The following is a 17,951-nucleotide window of genomic DNA, read 5'->3' as shown; positions in this document are numbered from 1 at the left end:
GAACATAGAGGTTTCTATAATAAAATGCCGTAATTGAATACAAGTGAAAAAAATGTGGTATTATTAGGCAAAGGAGCTGTATTTTACATCTGAAATGCAACAAACACTATGGCCATGAAACACATGTACAGCAAGGGATTTTAATGGAGGTAAAAGAATATCTAAAGTATAAAATCTCAGGTGTGGTGAAACTTTTTGTGACGGTGACCTTTTTTTTTTAATTGTCTAGTGTACACTGACATAGCCACCAGTCTCTATAGATAAAGCACGTTATTGGTAACATGGATGTCTAAAGCATTAGTATTCTTTTTCCTGTTACACAGTATGTCTTTGTAGCTGTTTGAGCGACAGGTTGCATGTTAACCTGGATAGGCATTCATGTGATACTAGTAAAGATGAGTGATTGCCAACACATTGTGACACTGATATTTCTAGATTGTTGCTAATGGGATATGACAAATCCTAGTGAAGAGTCAGCTATAGTGGTCTTTTATATTTCAATATTCATTTTCAACCCTTCTCCCAGAAAGTCTGAGTGAATTAAGAGAGGAACCTCTTGCAGTGAAAACTTGTTCTTATTTTTCTTGTAGTAGTGTGGAGTAGATATCCTGCTGTTCAGAGGAGAGAGTCAGTGCAAACACGAGGGAATCTAGCTGTAGGTTACCTGCAATTGTACTGTCATGATCTAGCAAGCTAGATGATGGGAAAAAAAAAAATTAAAAGCTATAAATGTGAAACAAATATGCAGAAAAATATACAAGCAGATCAGAAAGCCTACTAATTTTTATGCAAAGAGAGGATCAACGCAATGGATGGTTTTTAAAATATTACCAGGTTATTATTTATTATACATAGCCTTTTCCACCTAAGACACTACAGAAAATTTGCTTCTTGCCTGGGTTGCAGAGAGAACATTTTCATCCCAAAGAGATTTGACTGTTTAAAAATTCAGGTGAGCAAAACTAAAATGATTTAACTGAATAGTTTAACATAACATCCAGAGTATACTTCCTAACTGGGATATCTAAGTTTCACTTAAGAAACAAAGAAGAAGAGGGCTTTGTTGCCCTTTTTTTTTTTTTTTTAAAGCAGGGGAACCATTTGCAGTCTTATTGTAACCATCTGTGAGAAACACCAAGACAAATGGACTCAAGTTAGAAAGAGCAGCAGACAAAACATCACTGTGTGCACCCACCAAAAAGCACTTTTGAGAGTTCAGCAGCTCACAGTTCCATCCAGGGTGCTGGGAGGAGGCAGCACTGGTGGCCCCTAAGCAGGGCTGGGCTGTGGGCAGCCTACAGGGAGGGTGAAAGGGGACAAAGCACAACTGTGGAGAATTGTAGTTTTTGTTGGTGAAGGCCCGTGAGGCATGACAGTGAGGACATCACTCCTGGAAGAAGAAACTCCTCCTTTTATGAGTAAAAGCTGCTCTTCTGCAAGCTGTGTCCTCTCACAGGGCAGCAACCACCTGGCTTGCCAGCACTGGTGTGGTGCGGGTGTCCTGCCTTCTCCAAGGTCTTGGACAGGAAAATAAGATTGTTGCACCCAGGCTGAAAATGCTATCCAGACCAATACACTACTGATGAGCTTTCAGAAGTGCTTTTCATGCAAAACAGAAAAAAAAAAAAAAAAAAAAACAAACGGCAATTTTTGCTGGTAAGAATAAAATATTAACTATTATACTGCTACTAACTACTACAGGACAGTGTGGGACCTGCATTTCCATGGACTGTCCATGAGCTGTGGCAGTGGGTCCTGCAGGTGAGACCTGTGCAGGGTTTTCTGACTGCTCCTTTCACCTCCATCCTGCTTGAGCAGCCATCAGCTCCTTCCTCTGCTGGACCATTAGGGCTGGAATCAGATCTGGACTTGCTGGAGCGTTTTCTCCTGTCCTTCCATGATTATTCACAAAGCATAGCTTTGTTTTATTGAGAACGAAGAGATAGCCCACATATTCCTACTCTTTGTTCTTTACTGGCTCTGTAGGAAGACAATGGGATAAAGAGAGGATGCAAGCCAGTACTTTATCTGCTAAACTGTTATTTAAATTGTGTTTAAGCCTGATGGAGAGTCGAGACACTGCAGGGACTTTCAGAGTGTTGATAACTCATGGCTGTAAGAAGAACTATATTTAGTTATAGAAACAGCTACAGAAATCTCTCCCCCAAAAACTAAAGTCCAACAAGATACAGGAAGGAGGAATAATGGTTACAACATGTATCTCAAACATATTAGCAGGTGTTGAAGGAAACCGAAATTCGCCTTCTTCCAGGGGCTATTTCAGGATTATGAAAAAGTAACATAAAGAAGGGCTTTCTCCTGTGATTGTCTCAAATTAATAATTTTAATCTTATTCTTACATGATGTCTCATGTTACTTTGGATCAGGAGGTAAATCTCCCAATTGTTCCCACTAGCCAGTGTGTTTTCAGAGTGCAAACTCCTGGGAGGTGTGCTCCAAAACACCTCCAGGTCTGCTGCTGTCACTATGAGTTCAGGCCCCAGAGCTAATCCATTTCCGCCCCTAAAAAAAATGCAATCAGTGTTGATTTTGGGTCCACAACATGACTGCACTGCTTAATTACTGCTATAGATATAGTCCTGGATGTACTAGTACAGAAAGAGTAGGAGCCGCAGCCCTGCAGTCTCCTCTGCCCTCAGCACCTTCAGGTAAAAGGGCTCAGATATGCCCGGGGTTGAGCCTGCAGCCTGAGGCCCTCAGCTCCTGGGCAGGAGCAGAGGCTTTTGTAGCATCTTCTGTAGCTTTTATAGCACAAAGATGTTAAGTTTAGATACTGTTTAGGGATGTGTCAGAGACCTGTTGTTTCAGTTTTACCCACCTGCCTTCCCAAATGGGAAAACCATTTTGCAAGCATTTGTCTTTCAGATACAGAATTGAAAACAAAAATGGGAAGTGTTGGCTTTCCACTGGTGCCACTACAATTGCTAGATTTTACCACTTATTTGAATTAGATTAATTCAGTTCAGTAATTCCTGGTCTCAGTCACGATTAAGATCTACACCGCTGAGCTATGTACAGATTGAAAGACAGGTTACATCTTAGAGATCCCTATTTTAAAGTACATGAAAGGAAATGAGTTGAAGGAGGATAATGTTCTTAGCAGAAGTCAAGTGCAGGGACCTGCATAGTAGTTGGGCATATGGGTGGTAGAATAAATCTCTTGCTTTGTCAAAGCTGTCTAATGTGATTTGTTTCATCAGTCACCTTGGTATGACTCTTTAAAGACATTTAAGACTTAATTCTCATTCATTTTAGTGAGAAACAGGCTCTCAGATATTCCTGAAAATCCCACAAGGCATGCATCTAATTTTTTGGGTGATCAGTTATAGTTAAAAAAAGTATTTGCTCTCTGTTAATGGAGAACATATCTTCATGACCAAGAAATTTGAGGTTAAAAAAGACTAGAAGATAGTAAGATTATTGGTTATTGCAATAATGCGAATCAGCTTTAAATACCTAAAATGGATCCAAGAGACACGGGTTCTAATGCTGGACTATTAGTCACCGGTGTGGTCAAAATGGGCCAAATTCTACAGTCATTACTAAGGCAAAACTCCCATGAAAAATCCATGTGAGGTTTGCCAGGGTAAAGATTTGGACTTACAGTGGGTGATTGCTTAGTCTTTTATCATTTGTTAGATCAGCAAACTCTTCTCAGCATGCAATGTGCACACAGGATATAATTTAGACCACCTACAGAACAGCTTGTCTGATTCCTAACTGCAAGCCATTAAAAACTAGAATGTAAATAAGATATTTGAGCCAATAGTGCCATAACATGGAATGGATTTCTGCTTTAAAATCAGAGGCATGTCTTGCCTGACTGGATTTCACAACCACCACTTGCCTGTGAATTGTCTTCTTGAGACTCTGAAGTTAAAAAGACCCCAAGCTGGTAACACACTGCTGATTTAAGAACTATAATTAGATTAAAATAGAGCCTGGCTTAGGTTTAGTTGCAAAAGCACAGACAGAGCAAAGTTTTTCTCACTTGGTTGCTGCTATAGGTGAAGAGCAACTCTCCTGACTTCAGTTCCTCGGTGCTGCAGAAGAGCATGAACCTGTGCCCACAGTGCCCTACATGAAAGGTTATTTTTCTTTAGTACTAGAACAGGCTTCAGTAGCCAAATAAAATTTAAGCCCCTATTCTCTCAGGAGCTGTACACATACATGCTAGGCCTTCAGAGCTAAATAACCAGAGTGACAGAAGTATAACAACAAACACTTCAGGGGCTGGAGGGAATTGACAGCCAGAGATCTGAAGCAACGTGTGTGTGAGGACACAGGGGAAGGTGACAGTGCACCCGGGAACAGGAACCCAGGTGGCTATTAATGCCCCACATCAACTGCAACACTCTGCCAGCACTGCCTTGGCTGCTCTCATCCTTGAATGGATGTTGTGTACATTATTCTTATGGTACTCCTGGTAATTTTAAGCACTCTAGAGTCATAGCCATTTATAGCGTATGGAATTTCAGTGGTGTTTATATTTCCATGTAAAAACCACTGATATGATGACTTAGTCATTTATGTAACATTAGGGGATAGATGAAGATGGGGATCCTGGCCTCTTTCCATCCTAAAACATGTCTTGTGTTTGTAACATTATACCATGTTTGCTTGGATGTATTTTTGCTGCATTGATGAATTTGTGATTAATGAGGTTTTATCATAAAAAAAAATCTGTACACAACTATAAATTACATGTAATTATATGTGCAGAAACAAAGTAAAAAATATTTGGGTTGGAGTGTACAACTTTGATTTGGCCACATTTACTGGTTACACGCAACTGAATCTAGTAGTTTTCCTTACAAAAACAAAGTAATTAAATAACAGTAATGATACTTTTGCATGCAGACTGAGTGACATAATGTGGCTTCTTAATGAGAACAACAAAGAACAGTGGGATTAAATGTATCCCTGGTGTAACACAGTTGCTAAAAATCAACGTTACCACTTGGACTAATTCAGTCTAAAATGGATTGTTTCCCACAGGATGCTGCTATGTGAAATCTTCTTAAATATAAGGAAAAAAAAGGAACATCAACCTCACTTTACATTTATTTTCCTTTTCACTTGCCTGTTTCCACTGGTTTCAGTGTGATTGTACAGGTGAAAATGGGGGCATTGGGGGTTTGATCCCACCATGTTAATAGATACAGAATGCTTTGAATCTGCCACTTTTCAAAGGATTTGCAAACAATATAGCTATAACATATGAGTCAAACTTAAATGTTTCCAGAGATCGTGTTAAACTGGTGAGCCTTAGACAGGAAACATGTTTTATCTGAAGGATAATGAATTGCTAGAAGCTCTGGTTATACCTGGCAGGATGAAATGACTAGGCATAGTTTTAAAAATAACCCTTCTTTCAGATTTCAGAGACAAAAGATGAGCCCAGATGGCCTAATGTCATCCTGATTGTGGTCAGGAAGCAAACTGTGTAGGTACATGGTAACATGCCCATGTTTGGAGCATAATGCTTGTCATTAAATTAATTGTGAAATACTCACTGAACAGGTTGTTATAATGATTATCAGTGATAAACTTCTTAAATTCAAACTGTTTTGCTTGCAAAAGTGTTGCTGTAATTAAGGCCTAATCCCACAGTCACTGTAAATAATTTAATTCCATTTTGGACAGAAGAGCAATTCTAGTGGCTCAGAATTAATGCAAGAATTCTGTTGATAAATCTCTACGCATGTGTGATACAGGGAAAATAAATTTTGAGAGGAAACCTGTTTCAGCTTTAAATTTCTAAGAAGTAATTACAGGCAACAGTGAATAAAAATAAATTTGAAATTATGAAACATAGGTTGATGGTTTCCACTTAACAATTTTAAAAATAAATATATGCATGGGCGAATTAATACAAAACAATAACACTGCACTGTCATGAAGGCTAGAAATTGAAAAAGAATAATACATCAGTGTTATACAAGATATAATACTCTATACCTGATTTTTTTTTTTTCTTTTTTTGTGCAGAATAAGATATTTTTCTTGGATAGAAGAATTTTGTGTCAGCTCTTAGCCATGTTACAGTTTCTTCTGGCTTCCAGACTTGGGAAGCTAACATTTATCTAGCTGGACTATTATCGCCTTGCAGCCCACTCTGAACCTTTCTCTAGTCCCTCTACTAAATAAACTTAACAAAGAGTCTGGGAATCATAGTTTTCTCTTTAAAGATGCCCTTTAACCTTCATGACTGTTCCTAGCTACATATTTATTTACATAAAACATAGTACTTCTGTGAAACACTAGACTACCTACCTCTACAGTCATTTCCTACAGAGCAGGAAAAAAGCAAGCTTGTCGATATGCTTCAGTTTTCATTTGCCTCAGTGTAATCATCTTTTGTGATTGAAAATCTGAGAATATGTTGATCTTGATTGCACTGCTGGTTTAAAGGAATGATAACGTATACACAGCCAGCTTTTGGTGCATGGATTGAAGTAATGTTAATTTTAATCTAAAAGGAATTTGGTGCCCACTGAACAGCTTGATTTACAAATTATCTCACGTATGGGTGCTGATAATAGTTAGGATGGTATTCAGGAGAAGCTAAAACTACAGATGGCTTGGCTGACTATTGAGCTGTTATGGTTTTCTTCAGTGTAAAATTAGGTTTGGAAGTGTCTTAGACAGGATCTGGACATGGCAGGACTTTTAATGGTCAATCCCCCCAACTCTAGATGATAAGAGGACATTTGTCAGACTCCACCATCCATTTCTAGCAGGCCAGTCATTAGGGGATCGTAGTTTAATATTACCTACACGTTAAAAAAAACTGTTTGAAACATTAATTAGATTTTTAAAAATTCACATATAATTTGATGTCCTTTTTGCTTTAACTTCAGTTTACTCAGTCTGAGTCTCCTCTTACCCTTATGTATTATCAGATATTGCACTGGTGCTTCCTGACCAGCACTTGCTTGGTCATGGGCTTTCTGAGAGCCTGGAGGTCACCACATGTGAGGGGCTCTGGGGAAAGGCTGTGACCATTCCGTCCTCTGCAGCAGCTGAAGGATGGCTTTCCAGACACGGTACCTTCCCTTTTACAAAATCTATGTCTGTTTTATCTAAACCACCAGAAATCATAATAACTACCCTCCCCCTCCCTCCTTTTTTTTTTTTTTTTAACACATAAATTTACTATCATTCCTTCTCATACTTGAATGTTCTCCCACCTGTCCTCAGTTTAATCCGTGAATGCAAGCACATAAATCTTCATGACATTTTGGCAGAAAGTACCTATTTTCAGATGACTCCTTTAGGAAACTCTGAATCCAGGTGTTTGTTTTTTGCATAGAGTGTTGCAAAAGGGGAATTTTAATGTGACCATACAACCAAAAAACTGGTTACATTTGAAATTCTGTAAAAGGGTGGGCTAGCATGCGTGCAAACTTTGTGTGTCATCTTTTCCACACCCTAAGTTATATTCAGAGAGCTAAATAGTAATTACTGCACCATCTGCAATGGGAAGGAATATGGGATTTTACTGCTGCAAGTAGGTGATTACATGAACTTTTTTATATGTAATGAACATGCGCTGGATATTTAAAAGTCCTTTATCACATATGAGAAAAAGAGATGAAAAGTAGAATCTTGATCTTAAAACATATTTTTGGGACGGGTGAAAAAAAAAAGGGAGATGAAACAGTTGGCTATTTTTCTTTGGCCACATGGTTTCTAAACAAAGATCAGAATCTACTTGCAAGTCTGATCATAAGGTTCACACTAACTAGTTTTGACATAAGGATTTTATGATCTGAAATTTGAAAAGCCTTTTACCTTTAGTTACTATGGGGTCTGTAGGAACCCTAGCTTTATTGAAGGTTGTATGACAAATTACAACAGAAGTGCTCACTGTTTGCTTCCTACCAGCTGTTAGATACTGTGTAGGGAACAGATTTCTTAGTGCGTGCTATTCTCCAACCCTTGGGGAAATAAAACAAAAAACCAAACCTAAACAAACAAATACAAGAACAACAAAAACCAATATTAGTCAACCAAACTCAACAAAATAAAAAAACAAAAGCACAAAGTTACTTTTTAAAAAATACTCAAATTTGTCAGCAAACTGACTATGGTCCCCAAATAATTTATCATTAAAAAAAAAAAAAAATCCTATGTATCAAAGCACACATGTATGGATATCTTACTAAGAACATATTAAAAAGTCCTTTGTTTATAAGGTGATGACGATAGTGTTGTATTTTGCGGTCCACAAGCTTTTACTTTACTCCCAAAGGTGAGATTAGCTGGTGGGGGTGCTTTTGGTTATTAATGGGACAAATAACTAACTGGAAGAAACTTGAAAAGGGAATGAAAAGAAAATGCTACCGATAAAAAAGAAAATAAAAACCAAAAACTAAACAAAACAAAAAAAAAGGAACAAAGAGGAAACTCAGGGAATTAGTTGGGTTTTCTTCCTCTGATATAAAACCTTAGCACAGCCCTCCCCCTTCCCTAAAAAAAAATCCTCTAGCAAAGCAAATCTACCTCTCACACACACCTTTTTCTCTTGAGAGAGGATGGAGGAAGGACCACACAGGACAGCGGTTACGCTGTATTTCTTAGCTCACACTCCTGGCAGGTAGTCAGGTGTGATGGAGATAAGGGCAGTACAAGGACTTAGGCGGAGGATAGGAGCATGCATTGTTCCAGTGTTGATATTCCCCACTATAGACAGATGATTTTTTTTTTTTTATTTAAATCCCATAATCACTTGTATTTTGCAGAACAACAAAAAAACCCTTTCTTCTTTTTGCTTCTAATGAATTAATCCCGCAGAAAGCCTTGGCTCTGAATTCATACTTTTCTATAGGGCCACAGTCTCTTTGCTAGTGAAAAGGTTAATTCAAAGGCCTTTAGCCCAGGCCGTCGGCCGGGAGTGCTCCCGAGGTGGAGCACAATTGGGCACAGGAGGGGAGAGGCAGCTGCGCACCCGCGGCTCTGTACCCGCTCCCTGCGCCCCGGCCTTGCTGGAGTTGGCTGTGGCTCTGGGAGCCAAGATAAGACACCGATGTAAGGAAGATTGATGCATTGATTGTGCTCCGTGAGACCACAGTGTTCAGCTGCTGCCGCTACCTCCTTGTGGGGTTTTTAACACCAGCACCAGTCTCTCAGGGTTTGCTAATACAATTGCCAAAGGATGCTGTGGTTTGGGGTCCCAAATGAGATGCCCGACACACCTGCTGTCACCTCTGTGGTTCACTCTTGTATCACATCCTTAAAGGTGAGCAAAACCAGTCCCTTGCACTCTGTCTCCTCAGTGTACCTTCAGTGAGAGAGAAAACAGAAACTTGGATGGGCCGGTGGTGTTGGCTGTTGTTACTGCTGCTTTTTTGGCATCATCAGAACAATCCCTTTAAAATCCCAATTTCCCATGAACTTACCCATTCTAATCTGAATTTCGGGTGCAGGGATTCCCGCTGTCCACCCTAATCTCCTGCCTGGGCAAAGGATTCTTTTCATGCTGATGGCACAAAGGATTTCGTGGCAAGTTTTGCACAGCATGCACAAATGAACCAATCTTCTGTTCGCAAGCAGGAGGAGAGCTTGCTTTCTTTCTCTCTCTCTCTTTCTTTCTTTCTTTCTAAGAATTCAGTTCATAGAGGTTTGTTCCTTTTACTCACTAAAGCTATCCCATGGTAGAGAGTGAGTTTCTTGCCAAAAATAGAAGCATATTCCACTTATGGGATGGAAATAGCTTTACTGTTCAGAAATAGCACTTTACGTTTGCTCAAGCAATCCAGAACAATTTATAGAGAAACATTATGATGCTGATAAAAACAATTTATAAGGTGAAGTTATGCCGCAGGTTCAATGGGACTTGCCCACGAACCTCTGAGGGCAGAGACTGTTTCCTAAAGATGCACGTTGCACGGTACTTTGCTGCTGGATACCAATACCAGCTCTAGGAGATATTCCCAAACAGAAAAAGTGTTAATTGTTACTATTTAAGGTAAAGATAAATTGAACAAGAAACATTAAAATTAATCTTAAAAAAAGAACAAGAAGAAAAAAAGTGGCTAAAAAGAATATGTTCTTCTAAAGGAAGGGTAGATATTTCTGATGTCCAACTGGGATTGTCTCTTGTAGAGGAGCTGATCTGATGTCTGCTTTGACACCAGAGCTTTTTTTACAAACTTTGATCTCATGATACTGCCAGTAAATTTAAGGGCTTGAGCCCAGTCCAAGCATTTCCTGGGTGAATGTCCCACAGATTCCTTCTTTCATTAGAAAATTATTATTTTTTTTTTTTAATAATCAATGCTAAAATGCTAATTGAGGAAGGAGAAAAATACCTAGATTTTTCACATAATTATTTCATCTTGCACCAATTATGAAGTATTTCAAAATTTCTTAATATAAGAGAGGACATGTTTTGGACAAATATATTTGTATTTTCTCTAGTGCTTAGCAGCTCCAAGCTTTCTTTCCACTGAAAAAGATGAAAGTTAGGTTTTGCATTTTTAAGATCTCAGAACCGTGTAATACTCACAGGTTGTTTCAGCATAACACTTCAAAACTGCAATGCGGTTTTCATCTTTTTAAGTGCTTTAGGAACTTAAACAGTAGTATTAGCAAGATTTGATGCATAAAGCAAGTAATTACAGGAGTATAGTCACTATTTCTCATACCAAGAGAAAATTAGCATGGTAATTAAATCCGTGTCTGCTTTGTATTTCAGCTGTATTTTTGTTAATCTAATCTAATAATCGGGGAAGGTTGTAATTACTTGTCTTTTAAATTGCATCTACTAGCTGACATGGTATGGCAAGCACAACTGCCATTTGGTTTATTATAATCAGTCGTGTTGGAGTGCAAAGCAAAAAGAATCACCACTGAGGTCAGCTGATGATCCTTGGTGGGCTTTGAGTGGGGTTTCATTTTCAGGAGAAAAGGAGAAGAGGCTCAATTTCTGACACTGTTGCATCATTACTACATGACTTTGGACATTCTATTTACTCTCTTCTGACTTCTTTCATCTCTAGTTAATGTCACTTTAGTTCCTAAGTGGTGATGTACTTGAGAGTAAATTCAGCTGAAGAAAGTTTCCCCATTTCTGAGCTGGACAATATAGGGTTTAGGCAATTCTCCTGTTCACCAAGCTGCTGAGTTTGCCTGGTTTTAAACCATTTCTCTGAGACCCAGTACTGAGTACCAGCTGACAGGTCTTCCAGTATGTTATTTAGTTGGCCACTTGACCAAGGTATGGCCATAGGTATCTGTGGACATTTCTGCTGGCTGTTGACTCCTTGCCCAGAGCTGCCTTGGGTCCTGAGTGAATGAGAAAGCCCTGTCAGCCCTATTCCTTCTGCTAACGACAGCTGGGGTCCCGTGTACCCTCTGGATACCTAATGCACTTCACCCAACTCTTCTTCTCAAGTCCAGAGGTGTTTTCCAAGATGATCATAAAAATGGCACTGTTGAAAACAGCAGCAGAAAAAGCATATCTTATTTTTGTCTGTGTTGCAATTGTCTCCTATTTACTAATCAGAATTAATTCCTGTCTTTAGGAATAACATTAACAGTTGCTAAGTGAGTGGCTCTACTGTGACAAAATGAACCCTTTCTGCATGTCTCTTGATTTTGCCACTCTGCAAGTATCTGTGCTGTCATATGTTTGGACTCACACAGAGATGCTGTGGTGATTTCCATCCTGAGCACAGTGGGGTCCACTATTTCTCTTGCATTGGAGGGGAGAAATGATAGATGAACCTCCACTGTTCTGCACTGGGCAATTCTGTGTAGAAGTGACTTCTGTGGCTGAGGTGGATGAAGTTTCTGGAAAGTCTGTTTTACCAAAAAAAAAAAAAGTCCATTTAGGTCAATAAAAGCTAGCCAAGCTAGCCAGAACTAATTTCACTCAGAGAATAAACTAAGCCCTAAATACTTCAGCTGGAACGAAATACTTGTCTGGGCCCAAAGAAAGAGCTTTATCGAAGTTAATTCTGGCTTGGTTTGGGGTAGCTGAAAATTCAGTCTAAACATCTGCTCACTCTCATTATTTTCTTGTTTTGCCAGCAAACTGTCTGTCCAGTTCTGCTTCACAAATTTTTGTCGTTCTTCAGAAATGTTACATAAAACCCCAACAACAACATCAGCCCCCCAGGATTAATTGTCTGGTTTTCCAGTCCTCCACCTCAAACGCCCACTGAAAACAGGTGTTAATAATACCACCTACAGACCTCACCTGTAATCTGGGCTGCTTGAGCCAATGGGTGTGAACTACAAATTTAGGCTTCAGCATGTACTTATTTAAATGCTTATTATGTTTTACTGGACAACAGCAGATGTGTTCAGATCACAGGTACAATGCAGTGTGTGGAGGTGTGTAGTCCTGTCCCTGCACCCGAAATGACCACCGACGATCAGAAAAGCAGCTGAAGAATGTCACTGAGAGGCAAAATTCCAGTGTCAGGAATGTCAGTGCAAACTGGAAATGACTCAGCTGAAACACACTTCATTTAAAAATAACCATAGTGTTCCAAAAAGATCCCTGTTACTGCTTCTACACCTGATATAATTCTTCCAGATTAAAACAATCCTCGAAAGAAAAAAACCTCAACATTTCTGCTAGTTGTTGAGTAAAGCTAACATGAGGAGGACAGTCAGAGTGCAAACACCTAGCTATGTGATTCACTTTTGCAGAGGTTAAGGATGAAAGTATGAACTACGATTAACAAGAAGTTCTTTTTTTATTCTCAGATTTATTTTAAATTAAACAGTCTATTTGTTCAAAATTACTTGCTGCATCTTCAAAATATTGTTTTGCTTTTTGAATAGTACACAACCATTCACTGCAAGGGTTCACTATTCAAATGTCAGAAGTCTCAGCGTGGTTGACTTTTGAAGCAATGTGCTATTGTTTCTGGTTGCTGATTGGGTGATTTATGCAACCCACTGAATTGCAAATTGCAAACATAACGATAGAGAATTAGACTTTGAAAGTCTGACTCCTCATCCCTGTACACCTCAAATTCTCCATTTAGAAGTGGTGATGGTAGCGTGCAGCACACTGGAAGGATATATGCTTTTCTGCTGAGATGCTGTGGGGACTGCTGGATGAGATGATGTCTTTGGTGAGAGCCATCAGGGAGAAAGAGTAACATGTTAGGTCTGTGTCCACACCTTGTGCCTGAAAAGGTGCTGCGTGCTCCTGTTGGCTCCTGTTCTGAGGGCAGGGGCAGGCAGCACGTGTCCACAGCAGCCCTGCTATTCTGGGGAGCACCAGCTCTGGGGCAGGCACTGTGGTTCCTCACCATGGCTGCAGGCAGCTGGTGGGGCTGGGCAAACCCCTCACTTGGTCCCAGCAGCTTACTTAGAGGAGTATGCAACCCTGTACACCCTGCCTGTACCTGCCACCAGGACACTGCACACTGGTCCCAAACTACCCCTTTTTCTCCTCCTGGCACCTCACTTCTGTTTCTTTATAACCAGAAGCATATGACAGCTCATTAGTTCGTCAGCAGAGGTAACATACCTGGGAATCGCATAAATCCTCAAAGATGAAACCATCATTTAAATTCACTTGTTTAGTTCATAATCTCAGTGCCCAGCTGGGAAGTAGGCAAGAGGTGGCTTTGAGAGCAGCAGCTGCCCAGAGTCAAACCTTGCAAGTGAAACTGTCATGCTGGGGCAAGGGATATGCTTTCCAAGGACACACGTAATTATTTGGGCTCTTTCAAGTAACATATTTTGTAACAATACTCTTTTTCTGAAGCACATCAGATATGTTTTTTGGGCCAGTGCTTGGCCAGTATATAGGGAAGCAGGTAGAGAGGGGAAAGCACCACCAATTACACTGGATTCTTGGTAATTTTACCATTAGTTCTTAGAGAAAAAAGGTGTCCACGTCAATAAAGGAAGTGGAGAAACAACTGAAATGCACAGGACTACATAAGGGACAATTAGTATAACAAATGCACTTGAAAAATAATTCTACTACAACTGATGAAGCAGTTTCAGTATTAGTATAACTAGTATAACTAGACAGAGGTGTTCTAAATAGGGGGCAAATGCTTTCTAAGGACAAATGAATCTCCATCTCTGACTCTCACATATTACATGTTGTAGTTCCAAGAGGTGTGTTCACAACATTTGCCTGAGAGCTGCAGATTGACAGACATGCAGTATGCATGGTGGCTTTCCTGGGACGGGTTTGCTTGTAATCCTCTGTTTTGGCTATGTGACGAGAGTTACTGTTTCTGCATTAGACTGAGAACACTAGATTTGCTTTGTCACCAGCATTTTGTGCAGGGAGGACTGTATGCTAAACTGACTTTTGGCAGGGTGTGGAGAGAACAGCTGTACAGGCAATAATTAATTCCATAATTGCTTTAACCTAGACCAAAACTGAGACAAACTGTAGACAGGAACACAGTGCTGCCAATGCTGTGATCAGCTCTCTGTGGAGCCAGGAAATGCTAGCAAAATAGCTTCAGCAACATCAAGAAAGAGCTTAGCAGACCTGAACCCCATCATTAGAAGTAAGATTTCCAACAGGTATCTGCAAAAGTTAGCTCCACGTTAACTGAATAAGCTATGTAAGGCAGAGATGCACATTCACAGCTGTGTCCCTCCTGGGAGAAGCTATTTTATTGCCCATCTTTTGCATCTGGAAGCCTAGCACGGAATATAAACATTGTCTTTCCATAGTTTCTGCCTAGATGACTCATTCACTCAGACTGCCTGGATGTTACTAGTCCCTCAAATGAGGCTGATCTTCCTCTGGACAGAGACACACCAAGAAATGGATGCACTTTTTTCAGTATTTCATTGTTTTAGCTATTTCTGCTAAAATTGTTTCCAAATAAATCGATGTCAGTGGGTGGCATGTGCATGGTTTCTGATCAGCTGTGCAAGTCTTTTGCATTGTCATGAATATCATAACCCAGCAATGATATCCATAGCCTGTTGCATAAACCTGAAGCCTGGGACATGAGCAGTATTGGTGGGGTCATACCTTCCCCTCTCTGGATCCAGACCTGCAAGGATGCTCTTGTGCTGCTGCCTCCCAGGGACACTGTCAGACCACACACTTGAGGTAGCTCTTGCTGAGCAGCTCTGGTGTCCCCTCACACCACCTGCTCACCATGGAATATTTTTAAAGTTTTGGGTGGGACTTTTAAACTACATGTTATCAGCACAGTGCAAAGAAAACATATGGCCAAATCTTCATGCAGTGAGCTGAATACACAGCTGATGGTGAGCTGAAGATCTTGAGCTCAGCTATCCTGTCCAGATGAGTAGTGTTGGTTTAGCTATGCCAGTTTTGTTATGCGATTCTTTAAATAACTGTATAAATAAAGCAGCTAACATATTTTCTCAATGCCTTTGGGTATCCACCTTGGATTTTAATTTTCTGCCTCATAGAAAATGATGTTTGTATATTACAGTGGTGAAACATCATCAAAATATCTTTACATGATACAGAAAAAGGAAATCATATAGCAGAACAGAGCAAACCATCAGTAACCGCAATACCAACTATACAGCCTTTCATTGCAGCGCTTCTTGCCAGTAACGATGCCTTGCATGTATAATTGCTAGTTACTAAATGTATTACTGGCTTTCAGGGGGAATTACTACAGAAACAGTCCACAACAATTTTTCTGTATTACATTTGTAGAAGTTCTGCAAGCTTTGCCCTTTCTTTTTGCTGTAAAATTGGAGGAAACTGCTGGTCTCCCACTGAAAAAAGTAAAGGCACTCATGACCTGAATCTGAACACTGATTAAAGTGCTGTTTCTGGACAAGTGCAAAAATCCATATATTATATAATTTCTAAAAATAAAAATTATCAACAAGTATTTGCAGTCCCTCATTATTGCTGCCAGATGCACAATACTGCCATGTAAATGCCTGCTGGCTACTGTAGAAAGGATAGAACCAAAAGTGGAACTGTGAGCATATGACAAGATGAAGAAAAATTTCTGCCTTGCAATGAGACAGTGGCGTATTTGCTATGGCTGTCTGCACTGTAAGTCAGTCTGTCCTTGATAAAAATCAATAAAGCTTAGTAAACATGCATTACCTTTTAATTTAAAGTCTATTTAGTGCACTTCAAACATGTAAGCTTATGAAACCAGGCCTTTGGGTTTTGCCTCTCCTGACTAATTAAACGCATGTTATAATATACTTAAACAAATTTAAAATACTGTAAACAAAGGGTCGGTCTCTTCTTTGACAGTATGAGTCTAAATGGAGAGTAAGTTTCAGTTTCATTGACGCTCCTCCCCCTCATAAATAGTATACATGAGCACAGATTCCATCTTTACATGATATAATCCATGAAGTACTGTTAATTCATTATCCGGTGGACTAATGAACAACAGACATTTAGTTCTTGTTCACTACTACTTTATATTATGTTTCCCAGAAGTGAAACACTTTATTCTAAACTAGACTTTTGGAATTTATTATTTTTTCTTCTTGTTTCTGATGATCACAACTATTTTTCAGAAACAGCCCAATTTCTTTACTTTGCATCAGCTATGGAGAAAGGATAATGGAGGGAAAACTAATCACAAATATGACAATGATAATAGCTGGCATGAATGTCCTTTTCCAAAGTAGTGCATTTAGCTCTTCAATTTTTTGCAAAGTGCAGGTGCAATACTTCACTGAAACAGGTCACAGCAAAATTTGCTATCTAGTAAAAGATGAGAGACATCTCAGAACAGAAATGTTAGTAGCACAATGACTACTACTACTGTTGGAATACAACGATAGCTTTGTAGTGCTAATTCAGCAATTGAAGTCACTATGCCCTGGGAACTGCACACAAAGAAGTCCCTAACTTCTATTCCTTTCATATCCCTTCCATTTAAAGAGATATTTTGCAAACAGAAATATAACCATTTTGTACTCTGCATGGGCTAACCTTACCAAGAGAAACATCACCTCCAGTCGCCACTGAAGGGGTTGAACATTGTCAACCACCTTCTCCCAAACACCTCTTTTTTACCCAATGAAGGCTGTTAACAGAGTTAATAGCATGGTCACTCACTGCAAGCAAGCTTAAAATTCAGTGTTGGAAATTTGTTACCACACCTCGTTTGGTTTTCATGTTTCTGTAAGATACAGTATGACTAACATATTTGTAGTGCTTCTCATGTGTTTTTATCCAGATGTATGATTTGGGCTGAGTAAATATTTGTATTTCCCTTGCTTTTCCTGTTAACTGCTTTTAGACTAACTTGTTTAAAATAAATTAGTAACAATGAAATCTCATTAATGAAACAGATGGGACAGGGCATGCTTATATTGAGATTCGTGTCCGCTTGCATAAAGAAGAAAAAAATCTAGCTACAGTTTCGCACCAACTCAAATCTGGAGAGACCACAGCTTCAGTTTTGACTCACCTCAATGATATTGGCATGGAAGGCAGAGTCCAAATCATGTCCTTGTGCTTCCTGTGAAACATTTGGGTTTCACCAGTTCAAAGTTAGAGTTCAGTCCTGAGCTTTTCTCCAGGGAGATACCCATCACACCTGTGAGACAATTAAGCTAAATGAGTGAACTGCACAGTTAGCATATTTATTGATTTTTTTTTCTTTTTTTTTTTTTTTTACTAAAGAAAGCAGTAGGCAGATGTCTATAAACACATCCAGGCTTAATCTAGTTGGCCACTGGATGTCACTGATGGCCTCAGAAATACAATGGTAGTATGTAAAAAAAAAATATGAACAGGTATTAAAAGAAAACTCTGTACGTCACCTATACATTTGAAGTGGAGATTAACAGTGGCTCATTAGATTTGAAAGACATTACTACTGGAGTTTTTAAGTCCTCAGTGTAAATGTGTGCAAAACTTTCTCATTGTGGTAAAAGAAAAATGGTGTCTTCGTATAGTAGCAGAATAAAATACCTATCATTTGAGCAATTACTGAGCCAGTGTGAATCAGGAGGTG

At 39.4% G+C, this 17,951-nt stretch overlaps 1 long non-coding RNA gene across 2 annotated transcripts in view; it reads right to left on the bottom strand.

Moving 5' to 3' along the window:
* Positions 1-1,666: 1,666 nt before the first annotated feature.
* The window catches only part of LOC139828700 (uncharacterized), a 33,497-nt gene continuing 17,212 nt past the window's right edge, over positions 1,667-17,951 (bottom strand). For both annotated transcript variants that reach the window (XR_011740614.1, XR_011740615.1), the window contains 2 exons: positions 17,403-17,531; positions 1,667-1,980 (listed from right to left, as the gene is read on the bottom strand). This is a non-coding gene — a long non-coding RNA (uncharacterized lncRNA). The remainder of the gene's footprint in view (positions 1,981-17,402; positions 17,532-17,951) is intronic.

This window comes from Patagioenas fasciata, chromosome 10 (assembly GCF_037038585.1).
Source record: "Patagioenas fasciata isolate bPatFas1 chromosome 10, bPatFas1.hap1, whole genome shotgun sequence".
NCBI lineage: Eukaryota > Metazoa > Chordata > Aves > Columbiformes > Columbidae > Patagioenas > Patagioenas fasciata.
This window is presented reverse-complemented; position numbering and strand designations above follow the sequence as displayed.